This window comes from Pleurodeles waltl, chromosome 4_2 (genome assembly GCF_031143425.1).
Source record: "Pleurodeles waltl isolate 20211129_DDA chromosome 4_2, aPleWal1.hap1.20221129, whole genome shotgun sequence".
Taxonomy (NCBI): Eukaryota; Metazoa; Chordata; class Amphibia; order Caudata; family Salamandridae; genus Pleurodeles; species Pleurodeles waltl.
In genome coordinates this window covers 76,673,308-76,689,069 of record NC_090443.1, presented here as the reverse complement: position 1 = coordinate 76,689,069, position 15,762 = coordinate 76,673,308, and the positions used below count along the sequence as shown (strand labels likewise).

At 46.6% G+C, this 15,762-nt stretch overlaps 1 protein-coding gene across 1 annotated transcript in view; it reads left to right on the top strand.

Moving 5' to 3' along the window:
* Positions 1 to 15,762, top strand: part of TAC3 (tachykinin precursor 3) — a 144,783-nt gene that overhangs the window by 120,992 nt on the left and 8,029 nt on the right. The window lies entirely within an intron of this gene.

Genomic DNA, 15,762 nt, shown 5'->3' with positions numbered 1-15,762 from the left:
AAAAGTCGTTATTTCCCATAAAGGATGCCTGGTCATTATTTTTCACAGAGGATGCCTTATTGTTCACCATAGAGGGAGGCATGTTAATCCTCATGTCATGTTTATTCCATTTAGTCAATATGTGTTACTCTCATGGAGAATGCCTTGTTGTTTCTCACAGTGGATTCATTGTCAGTTTCACAATAGATTTACAGTGATTCGCATGTTCTGATAATTACTAAGTCATTCAAATAGCTACTTCAAAAGTTTGTGACTCAATATACCACACCACTAGCCATGAGCAATTCTTGAAAATGTTTATCTACACATTTCTCAAAGCATGTATTTAGTCCCAGCAAATATCAACAGTTCTTCAGAGCAGACACGCATCACTTCCACACTGCAGATATCCAGCACTTTCGTACAGCATATGACCTGCAGTTCCATGTGGTAGGTACCCAGCAATTCTACCAAGCAATATATATTGTATTGTGACGTCTCACTATATACCCTAAGCAATTTCTCGCAGCAAAAACCCAGCAACTCCTCACAACAGACACTGGGAAATTTCTCACATCAGACGCACAGCATTTTCTCACATCAAATACCATCCAATTGCTAAGCAATTTTCACAGCATATACCAAGCAATTGCTGATTGCAGATACCCAGCAATTAGCACCAAGTGATTCCTCATAGCACATACTAAGCAATTCCTCACAACAGGCACCAGGACATTTCTCACATAAAATGCTATAGATAGAAACAGTGGGAGGGCCATTGAAGGCAGCGTTTGCAGCATCGAATTGTGCTCTCAGGTTCTGTGACCTGTGCGGGGTATACCACTCAAACGCTGCTTAAAGACTTTAAGGCATTGTTTGATTGCCTACTGGGAGAAATGGATCCAGCAGAGGTCTTGGTGAACATGGATCTGTTATCACAGTTTCTTTGGGGTATTTCCTTTAATATCCTGTGGTCGTGAACGATGTTGGCAGCCACTTCGATGGCAGGAGATGCCTTTTATGACTGAAAATGTGGAATCTGGATTCAGCACAAAGATTGGTGGTGCATTGTTTCCAATTTCCCTTTTTAGGGGATACATTGTTTTCTTTTTAGTTACATCTAGTCATAAAATCAGCAGAAGATTTGAAAAGTCTCCAGCCCGCTAGACCCTACCATCCTAGGAAGCATTTTCTTCAAATGCGACTATTCCAAGACCTACTGTAGAGTAGCCGTTACTTTCGAGGTTGGGCTCGTGGTCTGAGAGCTGCATGTGCAGGAAAGACCTGATCACAACAGCTACAGCTGTAGCAGCAACCCTCAAGCTATGTTACAAAAGAATGCCAGTTCCAGGTCCAAAGCGGTCTCAATTATTTTATTTAATACTCTTTTTAGTTCCAAAAGCAGGACCTATGTTGGATATCCAGAACGTCTACAAATATGTCAGAAAAATATCATATCAGATGGTGACATTGCAAATTGTCAATTGGACTTTTTACTGACTCTCAACATGTAGGATGCCTATTTTCAAGTTCCACTACATGCAGAATTCTGACAATACCTGAGGTCTGCCATAGCAGGTTCTTCTTACCAGTTCAAGGTGCTTCCCTAAGGAGCCTGAGGGTGGGCACAAAAATATCGGCTCCTGGTATTGCTGATTTACAATTACAAGATGTATAACTATTCCCCTAATTAGCTGATTGGCTTATTGTGTCATCTTCTTTTTCAAACGCCAAAGCCAATGTGGATCCCTTCCCTGGGATTTTTTCTTAATATGAAAAAAATGCAATTTATTCCAACTGAAACAAATAATTTTATAGGGGATCTGTACGACAGTCAGAAGGCATGAGAATTTCTTCTGGAGTCGTGAGGGTCGGACCAACAATCCCATCTATTACAGCTTCTGAAGTGTCAAGAGGCTGCGGCTCAGTAGTGGTTGAGGATTCAGTGAATGACGGTTGCGTGCATGGTAGTGGTACCCTAGTCCCTTCATCATTTGAAGTCATTAATCCAGCATGTTCTATTGTTCCCCAACGTCACAGAGATATGATACCCGAATTCCTTTATTTCAGGCCATAGTACAGAAACTTCCATGCTGGTTGGTCCCAGACCATTTACAAAAAGGGATCCCCATGTTAGAACATCTTTCACTAGTCCTCACAACAGATGCCAGGCAGTGGGGGTGAGATGCGGCATGAGGCGATCAAGAAGGTCAAATATGCTAGTCTCCTCAGAAAGACTACAGTCCTTCATTTTAAAAGATATAGCAGCCATATGGAATGTGCTCCAGAGTTTTTCAAATGTTGTAGCCAACCAGGCATGCTAATAAGATTGGACAACCAAGTAGCCAAATCGTACATAAACTGGGATGGGGATACAAGGTGCCAATCCCTAGCCAGGTCAGCAAGGGATATTTTGGTTTGGTCAGAGGCAAGTCTTCTGTCCTGAAAAGCAATGTTTATTCTAGACTGGGACAATCATTAGGCAGACTGTCTGAGCCAGAATATTCCATCATCAGTCAACAAATGTTCCAGTTGATAGTGAACCATTTTGTTCAACTGAGCTTGGATCTCTTTGTGTATCTCTCCAACTTTCTCCTGCCCCAGTTCCGCACCAAGATATGGTGCAAAAACATGGGAATGGATTAATTACCAGAACCATGGCCTCAAGGCACTCTATATGCATTTCTGACTATTAACCTCCTCCCTAGGGTGCTTAAGAGGATTCAAAAGGAGGTAATAGTTGTGATTCTCATAGCTTTTTTTGGCCCAAGCAGAACCATGGTTTCTTCTGCTATCTCAGTGGTAGACCATCATTTTATTGTGCCTCTCCATTGACCTTCTCTACTGTTACCAGTTCTGTTTTATCAGCAATGCCATATGTCTGAGCTGATGGCTTGGAATTTGAGAGGCTTGGGCTGCAACAGTTAGGTTGCTCTTAGGACATATCTGTTGATATCCAAGAGTTACGAAAGAAGTGAACATTGCAAGCATATTCTAAGCACTGGAAGCATTTCCAGTTATGTTGTGTAAAATGGTACAGATTTAATTGCAAGTGAGCCTTTAAAGCTCATAGATTTCCCGATGGAAGGTTTTATGAAGTGTTTATTCCCTTCTACTGTGAGATCTCAATGGGCGGCTATTTAATCAGTCAGAGAGACAAGGGAAAATTTGTCAGAGATACTTACAGTGTCGATTTAACTTTTGAAGAATTTTAGTCTGAGAAGGTCAGTGGTTATTGATCTTTTTCTTTCATGGGACCTTGCAGTAGTCTTAAAATAAAAAGTTTCCAGAACGAGCCTATGAACAGTCACAAATGTCTTGGTTGACGGCTGAGGTAGCTTTTTAGTGATTTTAACGTTTGCAAGGAGTTTAGGCGAGATGAGCTCTTTATTACGCTCATACACCTATATGACATTTTTCCCAGACAAAATAGTCTTTATGCCAGATCCAAAATTAAGGCCAGAGGTTTAGTCACGCTCACAATTCTTGCAAGAAATATTACTTCCAATTCCACCTTCTTTAGATGTTAATGGAGCCTTAACGATTTATTTGGAAAGAATAAACGTTCAGGTCATCTCAGAATTTGTTTGATGTGGGGCAGTGAATAAAGGAATGAAGGCTTCTTCTGCTACGATTAGATGGTGGGTCAGACAAGCAATTACTCACGACTAAGCATCATCAGGAAAAGAGCTACCAGGGAAAATTCTGGGTAAATCAATAAGGCCTGTGGCTGCATCATGGTTGGATGCAAGAGGTTATTATAGAAAATCTGTAGCACTGCTACATGGGCGATACCGAATACTTTTTTGTTCTAGTATAAATTGGATTTGCTTTTATCTAATTCTGAGAATTTTGGAGCTTCAGTCTTGGAAACTGCAATAAATTAATTGTTGAAAATACCTGTCTCAGTTTATAGCAATATATAATTGTGTCTTGGTACTGATGAGCTTTGGTAAATCCTCATGTGTAATTATTATGAGCTAGACCTACCAGTAATCTAAGGCCAGTCCTCCTTATCACACAATCAATCCCTCCATCCATTCCAGAATTAATTGGCACCTGCAACATTATTTTGGATCATAAATAAGCAGGTAGATAGCAAAGGAAGGTGGACTTTCGAAGGTTCGTATGTGCAGCCTAATACAAATAAAAGGTAGAGTGAGTAGATAAGGACTAGCCTAAGGGTAATGAAGGTTACCAATTAGTAATAGGTTAATTTCCTCATAGCAGACATCAATCATATTTCTCATAACAGACACCCAGCAGTCTTTTACATCACACAAACAACAGTTCCCCTTAGCAGACCCCAAGAGTTCCTCACCCTAGTTATCTAGCAATTCTACCAAGCAAATTATCAAAGCCTATACCAAGCAATCCCCAACAGCAATTATACAGCAGTTTTACCAAGCAAATCCTCACCGCAGATACCCACATTTCTTGACAGCAGATATCGTGCAATTCCATGGAGCAGATTGTGGGCATTTAAATAAAAGAGACACAAAGAAACTCTTCTGAGCAGATATGCAGAAGTTCATTAAAAGAGATACCCATCAGTCCAACATGGCACGTCACATCACATACGTAGTAATTTCTTACTACAGATAGCGAGCAGACTAAGCACATTGAGCAGATACCAGCGAGTTTCCAAAGTAGATAGATATCCTGCAATCCCATAAGCAGGTCAGCATTCATTCTCAGAAAATACCACACAATTCCTCATAGCAGACACACAGCAATTCTTCTTAATAGATGCCTAGTGTAAGGAAATGCCTCCTTGGCATGGTTGCCCCCTGACTTTTTGCCTTTGCTGATGCTATGTTTACAATTGAAAGTGTGCTGAGGCCTGCTAACCAGGCCCCAGCACCAGTGTTCTTTCCCTAACCTGTACTTTTGTATCCACAATTGGCAGACCCTGGCATCCAGATAAGTCCCTTGTAACTGGTACTTCTAGTACCAAGGGCCCTGATGCCAAGGAAGGTCTCTAAGGGCTGCAGCATGTCTTATGCCACCCTGGAGACCCCTCACTCAGCACAGACACACTGCTTGCCAGCTTGTGTGTGCTAGTGGGGACAAAACGAGTAAGTCGACATGGCACTCCCCTCAGGGTGCCATGCCAGCCTCTCACTGCCTATGCAAGTATAGGTCAGTCACCCCTCTAGCAGGCCTTACAGCCCTAAGGCAGGGTGCACTATACCATAGGTGAGGGTACCAGTGCATGAGCATGGTACCCCTACAGTGTCTAAACAAAACCTTAGACATTGTAAGTGCAGGGTAGCCATAAGAGTATATGGTCTGGGAGTTTGTCAAACACGAACTCCACAGCACCATAATGGCTACACTGAAAACTGGGAAGTTTGGTATCAAACTTCTCAGCACAATAAATGCACACTGAAGCCAGTGTACATTTTATTGTAAAATACACCACAGAGGGCACCTTAGAGGTGCCCCCTGAAACTTAACCGACTGTGTGTGTAGGCTGACTAGTTCCAGCAGCCTGCCACACCAGAGACATGTTGCTGGCCCCATGGGGAGAGTGCCTTTGTCACTCTGAGGCCAGTAACAAAGCCTGCACTGGGTGGAGATGCTAACACCTCCCCCAGGCAGGAGCTGTGACACCTGGCGGTGAGCCTCAAAGGCTCACCCCTTTGTCACAGCCCAGCAGGGCACTCCAGCTTAGTGGAGTTGCCCGCCCCCTCCGGCCACGGCCCCCACTTTTGGCGGCAAGGCTGGAGGGAACAAAGAAAGCAACAAGGAGGAGTCACTGGCCAGTCAGGACAGCCCCTAAGGTGTCCTGAGCTGAGGTGACTCTAACTTTTAGAAATCCTCCATCTTGCAGATCGAGGATTCCCCCAATAGGGTTAGGATTGTGACCCCCTCCCCTTGGGAGGAGGCACAAAGAGGGTGTACCCACCCTCAGGGCTAGTAGCCATTGGCTACTAACCCCCCAGACCTAAACACGCCCTTAAATTTAGTATTTAAGGGCTACCCTGAACCCTAGAAAATTAGATTCCTGCAAACTACAAGAAGAAGGACTGCCTAGCTGAAAACCCCTGCAGAGGAAGACCAGAAGACGACAACTGCCTTGGCTCCAGAAACTCACCGGCCTGTCTCCTGCCTTCCAAAGAACTCTGCTCCAGCGACGCCTTCCAAGGGACCAGCGACCTCTGAATCCTCTGAGGACTGCCCTGCTTCGAAAAAGACAAGAAACTCCCGAGGACAGCGGACCTGCTCCAAAAAGACTGCAACTTTGTTTCCAGAAGCAGCTTTAAAGAACCCTGCAACTCCCCGCAAGAAGCGTGAGACTTGCAACACTGCACCCGACGACCCCGACTCGGCTGGTGGAGAACCAACACCTCAGGGAGGACCCCCGGACTACTCTCCGACTGTGAGTACCAAAACCTGTCCCCCCTGAGCCCCCACAGCGCCGCCTGCAGAGGGAATCCCGAGGCTTCCCCTGACCGCGACTCTCTGAAACCTAAGTCCCGACGCCTGGAAAAGACCCTGCTCCCGCAGCCCCCAGGACCTGAAGGACCGGACTTTCACTGGAGAAGTGACCCCCAGGAGTCCCTCTCCCTTGCCCAAGTGGAGGTTTCCCCGAGGAAGCCCCCCCCTTGCCTGCCTGCAGCGCTGAAGAGATCCGTTGATCTCTCATAGACTAACATTGCAAACCCAACGCTTGTTTCTACACTGCACCCGGCCGCCCCCGCGCTGCTGAGGGTGACATTTCTGTGTGGGCTTGTGTCCCCCCCGGTGCCCTACAAAACCCCCCTGGTCTGCCCTCCGAAGACGCGGGTACTTACCTGCAAGCAGACCGGAACCGGGGCACCCCCTTCTCTCCATTCTAGCCTATGCGTTTTGGGCACCATTTTGAACTCTGCACCTGACCGGCCCTGAGCTGCTGGTGTGGTGACTTTGGGGTTGCTCTGAACCCCCAACGGTGGGCTACCTTGGACCAAGAACTGAACCCTGTAAGTGTCTTACTTACCTGGTAAAACTAACAAAAACTTACCTCCCCCAGGAACTGTGAAAATTGCACTGTGTCCACTTTTGAAATAGCTATTTGTGAATAACTTGAAAAGTATACATGCAATTGAAATGATTCAAAGTTCCTAATGTACTTACCTGCAATACCTTTCAAACAAGATATTACATGTTAAATTTGAACCTGTGGTTCTTAAAATAAACTAAGAAAATATATTTTTCTATAACAAAACCTATTGACTGGATTTGTCTCTGAGTGTGTGTACCTCATTTATTGTCTATGTGTATGTACAACAAATGCTTAACACTACTCCTTGGATAAGCCTACTGCTCGACCACACTACCACAAAATAGAGCATTAGTATTATCTCTTTTTACCACTATTTTACCTCTAAGGGGAACCCTTGGACTCTGTGCATGCTATTCCTTACTTTGAAATAGCACATACAGAGCCAACTTCCTACATTGGTGGATCAGCGGTGGGGTACAAGACTTTGCATTTGCTGGACTACTCAGCCAATACCTGATCACACGACAAATTCCAAAATTATCATTAGAAATTGATTTTTGCAATTTGAAAAGTTTTCTAAATTCTTAAAAGACCTGCTAGGGCCTTGTGTTAGATCCTGTTTAGCATTTCTTTTAGAGTTTAAAAGTTTGTAAAAGTTTGAATTAGATTCTAGAACCAGTTGTAGATTCTTAAAAAGTATTCCAACTTTTAGAAGCAAAATGTCTAGCACAGATGTGACTGTGGTGGAACTCGACACCACACCTTACCTCCATCTTAAGATGAGGGAGCTAAGGTCACTCTGTAAAATAAAGAAAATAACAATGGGCCCCAAACCTACCAAAATACAGCTCCAGGAGCTTTTGGCAGAGTTTGAAAAGGCCAACCCCTCTGAGGGTGGCAACTCAGAGGAAGAGGATAGTGACTTGGAGGAAAATTCCCCCCTACCAGTCCTATCTAGGGAGAACAGGGTCTCTCAAACCCTGACTCCAAAAATAATAGTCAGAGATGCTGGTTCCCTCACAGGAGAGACCAACACCTCTGAAATCACTGAGGATAACTCCAGTGAAGAGGACATCCAGTTAGCCAGGATGGCCAAAAGATTGGCTTTGGAAAGACAGATCCTAGCCATAGAGAGGGAAAGACAAGAGATGGGCCTAGGACCCATCAATGGTGGCAGCAACATAAATAGGGTCAGAGATTCTCCTGACATGTTGAAAATCCCTAAAGGGATTGTAACTAAATATGAAGATGGTGATGACATCACCAAATGGTTCACAGCTTTTGAGAGGGCTTGTGTAACCAGAAAAGTGAACAGATCTCACTGGGGTGCTCTCCTTTGGGAAATGTTCACAGGAAATTGTAGGGATAGACTCCTCACACTCTCTGGAAAAGATGCAGAATCTTATGACCTCATGAAGGGTACCCTGATTGAGGGCTTTGGATTCTCCACTGAGGAGTATAGGATTAGATTCAGGGGGGCTCAAAAATCCTCGAGCCAGACCTGGGTTGACTTTGTAGACTACTCAGTAAAAACACTAGATGGTTGGATTCAAGGCAGTGGTGTAAGTAATTATGATGGGCTGTACAATTTATTTGTGAAAGAACACCTGTTAAGTAATTGTTTCAATGATAAACTGCATCAGCATCTGGTAGACCTAGGACCAATTTCTCCCCAAGAATTGGGAAAGAAGGCGGACCATTGGGTCAAGACTAGGGTGTCCAAAACTTCCACAGGGGGTGACCAAAAGAAAGGGGTCACAAAACCTCCCCAGGGGAAAGGTGGTGAGACAGCCGAAAATAAAAATAGTCAAGAGTCTTCTACAGGCCCCCAAAAACCTGCACAGGAGGGTGGGCCCAGAGCCTCTTCACAAAACAATCCTGGGTACAAGGGTAAAAACTTTGATCCCAAAAAGGCCTGGTGTCGAAACTGAAGTCAGTCTGGACACCAAACTGGAGACAAGGCCTGTCCCAAGAAAAGTTCCACTCCAAACTCCAATCCAGGTAACACTGGAATGGCTAGTCTCCAAGTGGGATCAACAGTGTGCCCAGAGCAAATCAGGGTCCACACTGAAGCTACTCTAGTCTCTGAGGGTGGGGAGGATTTAGCCACACTAGCTGCCTGGCCTCCTAACATGCAAAAATACAGGCAGCAGCTCTTTATTAATGGGACAAGTGTAGAGGGCCTGAGGGATACAGGTGCCAGTGTCACCATGGTGACAGAGAAACTGGTTTCCCCTGGCCAATACCTGACTGGAAAAACTTATACAGCCACCAATGCTGACAATCAAACTAAAGCACATCCCATGGCAATGGTAACTTTAGAATGGGGAGGGGTCAATGGCCTGAAACAGGTGGTGGTCTCCTCAAACATCCCAGTAGACTGTCTGCTTGGAAATGACCTGGAGTCCTCAGCATGGGCTGAGGTAGAACTAAAAACCCATGCAGCCATGCTGGGTATCCCTGAACTGGTGTGTGTAAAACCAAGAGCACAATGCAAGGCACAGGGTGAAAAAGTAGAGCTGGAGTCTGGAAAAATGGCCCAGCCTACCAAGAGAAAAGGAAAGTCAGTTGGGAAACCAACTGCAACACAGTCAGAAAAAGAGAACCTCTCTTCTCAGGAAGAAGTTCTGCCCTCTGAGGGAACTGAGCCTTTGGAGCTTGAACCTTATCAGGTTGAGCTCTTAGGCCCAGGGGGACCCTCAAGGGAGGAGCTGTGTAAGGGACAAGAAACCTGTCCCTCTCTTGAAGGCCTTAGGCAGCAAGCTGCTGAAGAGTCCAAGGGCAAGAAAAATGGAACACATAGGGTCTATTGGGAAGATGGACTCCTGTACACTGAGGCCAGAGACCCCAAACCTGGTGCCACTAGGAGAGTGGTAGTGCCTCAGTCGTTCAGAGAGTTTATTCTGACCTTAGCCCATGATATTCCCCTTGCTGGGCATTTGGGACAAACCAAGACGTGGGAGAGGTTAGTCAACCACTTCTACTGGCCCAATATGTCCCAGAAGGTTAAGGAGTTTTGCCTCTCCTGCCCCACCTGTCAATCCAGTGGTAAGACAGGTGGGCACCCAAAGGCCCCCCTCATTCCACTTCCAGTGGTGGGGGTCCCCTTTGAAAGAGTGGGTGTGGACATAGTTGGTCCACTGGAACCTCCCACAGCCTCAGGAAATATGTACATCCTAGTAGTAGTGGATCATGCTACTAGGTATTCTGAAGCTATTCCCCTTAGGTCGACTACTGCCCCTGCAGTAGCCAAGGCCCTCATTGGTATCTTTACCAGAGTGGGTTTCCCTAAGGAGGTGGTGTCTGACAGAGGTACCAACTTCATGTCAGCATACCTAAAACACATGTGGAATGAGTGTGGAGTGACTTACAAATTCACTACACCATACCATCCACAAACTAATGGCTTAGTTGAGAGATTCAACAAGACATTAAAAGGCATGATCATGGGGCTCCCAGAAAAACTCAAAAGGAGATGGGATGTCCTCTTGCCATGTCTGCTTTTTGCTTACAGAGAGGTGCCACAGAAGGGAGTAGGATTCTCACCCTTTGAACTTCTGTTTGGTCATCCTGTAAGGGGACCACTTGCTCTTGTTAAAGAAGGCTGGGAGAGACCTCTTCATGAGCCTAAACAAGACATAGTGGACTATGTACTTGGCCTTCGCTCTAGAATGGCAGAGTACATGGAAAAGGCAACCAAAAACCTTGAGGCCAGCCAACAGCTCCAGAAGTTTTGGTATGACCAAAAGGCTGCACTAGTTGAGTTCCAACCAGGGCAGAAAGTCTGGGTTCTGGAGCCTGTGGCTCCCAGGGCACTCCAGGACAAATGGAGTGGCCCTTACCCAGTGCTAGAAAGGAAGAGTCAGGTCACCTACCTGGTGGACCTGGGCACAAGCAGGAGCCCCAAGAGGGTGATCCATGTGAACCGCCTTAAGCTCTTCCATGACAGGGCTGATGTGAATCTGTTGATGGTAACAGATGAGGATCAGGAGGCAGAGAGTGAACCTCTCCCTGATCTTCTGTCATCAGACCCAAAAGATGGCTCAGTAGATGGAGTGATCTACTCAGACACCCTCTCTAGCCAACAGCAAGCTGATTGTAGGAGAGTCCTACAACAGTTTCCTGAACTCTTCTCCCTAACCCCTGGTCAGACACCCCTGTGTACCCATGATGTGGACACAGGAGACAGCATGCCTGTCAAAAACAAAATCTTTAGACAGTCTGACCATGTTAAGGAAAGCATCAAGGTGGAAGTCCACAAGATGCTGGAATTAGGAGTAATTGAGCGCTCTGACAGCCCCTGGGCTAGCCCAGTGGTCTTAGTCCCCAAACCTCACACCAAAGATGGAAAGAAAGAGATGAGGTTTTGTGTGGATTACAGAGGGCTCAATTCTGTCACCAAGACAGATGCTCATCCAATTCCTAGAGCTGATGAGCTCATAGATAAATTAGGTGCTGCCAAATTCCTAAGTACCTTTGACTTGACAGCAGGGTACTGGCAAATAAAAATGGCACCTGGAGCGAAAGAGAAAACAGCATTCTCCACACCTGATGGGCATTATCAGTTTACGGTTATGCCCTTTGGTTTAAAGAATGCCCCTGCCACCTTCCAAAGGTTGGTGAATCAAGTCCTTGCTGGCTTGGAGTCCTTCAGCACAGCTTATCTTGATGATATTGCTGTCTTTAGCTCCACCTGGCAGGATCACCTGGTCCACCTGAAGAAGGTTTTGAAGGCTCTGCAATCTGCAGGCCTCTCTATCAAGGCATCCAAATGCCAGATAGGGCAGGGAACTGTGGTTTACTTGGGCCACCTTGTAGGTGGAGGCCAAGTTCAGCCACTCCAACCCAAGATCCAGACTATTCTGGACTGGGTAGCTCCAAAAACCCAGACTCAAGTCAGGGCATTCCTTGGCTTGACTGGGTACTACAGGAGGTTTGTGAAGGGATATGGATCCATTGTGACAGCCCTCACTGAACTCACCTCCAAGAAAATGCCCAAGAAAGTGAACTGGACTGTGGAATGCCAACAGGCCTTTGACACCCTGAAACAAGCAATGTGCTCAGCACCAGTTCTAAAAGCTCCAGATTATTCTAAGCAGTTCATTGTGCAGACAGATGCCTCTGAACATGGGATAGGGGCAGTTTTGTCCCAAACAAATGATGATGGCCTTGACCAGCCTGTTGCTTTCATTAGCAGGAGGTTACTCCCCAGGGAGCAGCGTTGGAGTGCCATTGAGAGGGAGGCCTTTGCTGTGGTTTGGTCCCTGAAGAAGCTGAGACCATACCTCTTTGGGACTCACTTCCTAGTTCAAACTGACCACAGACCTCTCAAATGGCTGATGCAAATGAAAGGTGAAAATCCTAAACTGTTGAGGTGGTCCATCTCCCTACAGGGAATGGACTTTATAGTGGAACACAGACCTGGGACTGCCCATGCCAATGCAGATGGCCTTTCCAGGTTCTTCCACTTAGAAAATGAAGACTCTCTTGGGAAAGGTTAGTCTCATCCTCTTTCGTTTGGGGGGGGGGTTGTGTAAGGAAATGCCTCCTTGGCATGGTTGCCCCCTGACTTTTTGCCTTTGCTGATGCTATGTTTACAATTGAAAGTGTGCTGAGGCCTGCTAACCAGGCCCCAGCACCAGTGTTCTTTCCCTAACCTGTACTTTTGTATCCACAATTGGCAGACCCTGGCATCCAGATAAGTCCCTTGTAACTGGTACTTCTAGTACCAAGGGCCCTGATGCCAAGGAAGGTCTCTAAGGGCTGCAGCATGTCTTATGCCACCCTGGAGACCCCTCACTCAGCACAGACACACTGCTTGCCAGCTTGTGTGTGCTAGTGGGGACAAAACGAGTAAGTCGACATGGCACTCCCCTCAGGGTGCCATGCCAGCCTCTCACTGCCTATGCAAGTATAGGTCAGTCACCCCTCTAGCAGGCCTTACAGCCCTAAGGCAGGGTGCACTATACCATAGGTGAGGGTACCAGTGCATGAGCATGGTACCCCTACAGTGTCTAAACAAAACCTTAGACATTGTAAGTGCAGGGTAGCCATAAGAGTATATGGTCTGGGAGTTTGTCAAACACGAACTCCACAGCACCATAATGGCTACACTGAAAACTGGGAAGTTTGGTATCAAACTTCTCAGCACAATAAATGCACACTGAAGCCAGTGTACATTTTATTGTAAAATACACCACAGAGGGCACCTTAGAGGTGCCCCCTGAAACTTAACCGACTGTCTGTGTAGGCTGACTAGTTCCAGCAGCCTGCCACACCAGAGACATGTTGCTGGCCCCATGGGGAGAGTGCCTTTGTCACTCTGAGGCCAGTAACAAAGCCTGCACTGGGTGGAGATGCTAACACCTCCCCCAGGCAGGAGCTGTGACACCTGGCGGTGAGCCTCAAAGGCTCACCCCTTTGTCACAGCCCAGCAGGGCACTCCAGCTTAGTGGAGTTGCCCGCCCCCTCCGGCCACGGCCCCCACTTTTGGCGGCAAGGCTGGAGGGAACAAAGAAAGCAACAAGGAGGAGTCACTGGCCAGTCAGGACAGCCCCTAAGGTGTCCTGAGCTGAGGTGACTCTAACTTTTAGAAATCCTCCATCTTGCAGATCGAGGATTCCCCCAATAGGGTTAGGATTGTGACCCCCTCCCCTTGGGAGGAGGCACAAAGAGGGTGTACCCACCCTCAGGGCTAGTAGCCATTGGCTACTAACCCCCCAGACCTAAACACGCCCTTAAATTTAGTATTTAAGGGCTACCCTGAACCCTAGAAAATTAGATTCCTGCAAACTACAAGAAGAAGGACTGCCTAGCTGAAAACCCCTGCAGAGGAAGACCAGAAGACGACAACTGCCTTGGCTCCAGAAACTCACCGGCCTGTCTCCTGCCTTCCAAAGAACTCTGCTCCAGCGACGCCTTCCAAGGGACCAGCGACCTCTGAATCCTCTGAGGACTGCCCTGCTTCGAAAAAGACAAGAAACTCCCGAGGACAGCGGACCTGCTCCAAAAAGACTGCAACTTTGTTTCCAGAAGCAGCTTTAAAGAACCCTGCAACTCCCCGCAAGAAGCGTGAGACTTGCAACACTGCACCCGACGACCCCGACTCGGCTGGTGGAGAACCAACACCTCAGGGAGGACCCCCGGACTACTCTCCGACTGTGAGTACCAAAACCTGTCCCCCCTGAGCCCCCACAGCGCCGCCTGCAGAGGGAATCCCGAGGCTTCCCCTGACCGCGACTCTCTGAAACCTAAGTCCCGACGCCTGGAAAAGACCCTGCTCCCGCAGCCCCCAGGACCTGAAGGACCGGACTTTCACTGGAGAAGTGACCCCCAGGAGTCCCTCTCCCTTGCCCAAGTGGAGGTTTCCCCGAGGAAGCCCCCCCCTTGCCTGCCTGCAGCGCTGAAGAGATCCGTTGATCTCTCATAGACTAACATTGCAAACCCAACGCTTGTTTCTACACTGCACCCGGCCGCCCCCGCGCTGCTGAGGGTGACATTTCTGTGTGGGCTTGTGTCCCCCCCGGTGCCCTACAAAACCCCCCTGGTCTGCCCTCCGAAGACGCGGGTACTTACCTGCAAGCAGACCGGAACCGGGGCACCCCCTTCTCTCCATTCTAGCCTATGCGTTTTGGGCACCATTTTGAACTCTGCACCTGACCGGCCCTGAGCTGCTGGTGTGGTGACTTTGGGGTTGCTCTGAACCCCCAACGGTGGGCTACCTTGGACCAAGAACTGAACCCTGTAAGTGTCTTACTTACCTGGTAAAACTAACAAAAACTTACCTCCCCCAGGAACTGTGAAAATTGCACTGTGTCCACTTTTGAAATAGCTATTTGTGAATAACTTGAAAAGTATACATGCAATTGAAATGATTCAAAGTTCCTAATGTACTTACCTGCAATACCTTTCAAACAAGATATTACATGTTAAATTTGAACCTGTGGTTCTTAAAATAAACTAAGAAAATATATTTTTCTATAACAAAACCTATTGACTGGATTTGTCTCTGAGTGTGTGTACCTCATTTATTGTCTATGTGTATGTACAACAAATGCTTAACACTACTCCTTGGATAAGCCTACTGCTCGACCACACTACCACAAAATAGAGCATTAGTATTATCTCTTTTTACCACTATTTTACCTCTAAGGGGAACCCTTGGACTCTGTGCATGCTATTCCTTACTTTGAAATAGCACATACAGAGCCAACTTCCTACATTGGTGGATCAGCGGTGGGGTACAAGACTTTGCATTTGCTGGACTACTCAGCCAATACCTGATCACACGACAAATTCCAAAATTATCATTAGAAATTGATTTTTGCAATTTGAAAAGTTTTCTAAATTCTTAAAAGACCTGCTAGGGCCTTGTGTTAGATCCTGTTTAGCATTTCTTTTAGAGTTTAAAAGTTTGTAAAAGTTTGAATTAGATTCTAGAACCAGTTGTAGATTCTTAAAAAGTATTCCAACTTTTAGAAGCAAAATGTCTAGCACAGATGTGACTGTGGTGGAACTCGACACCACACCTTACCTCCATCTTAAGATGAGGGAGCTAAGGTCACTCTGTAAAATAAAGAAAATAACAATGGGCCCCAAACCTACCAAAATACAGCTCCAGGAGCTTTTGGCAGAGTTTGAAAAGGCCAACCCCTCTGAGGGTGGCAACTCAGAGGAAGAGGATAGTGACTTGGAGGAAAATTCCCCCCTACCAGTCCTATCTAGGGAGAACAGGGTCTCTCAAACCCTGACTCCAAAAATAATAGTCAGAGATGCTGGTTCCCTCACAGGAG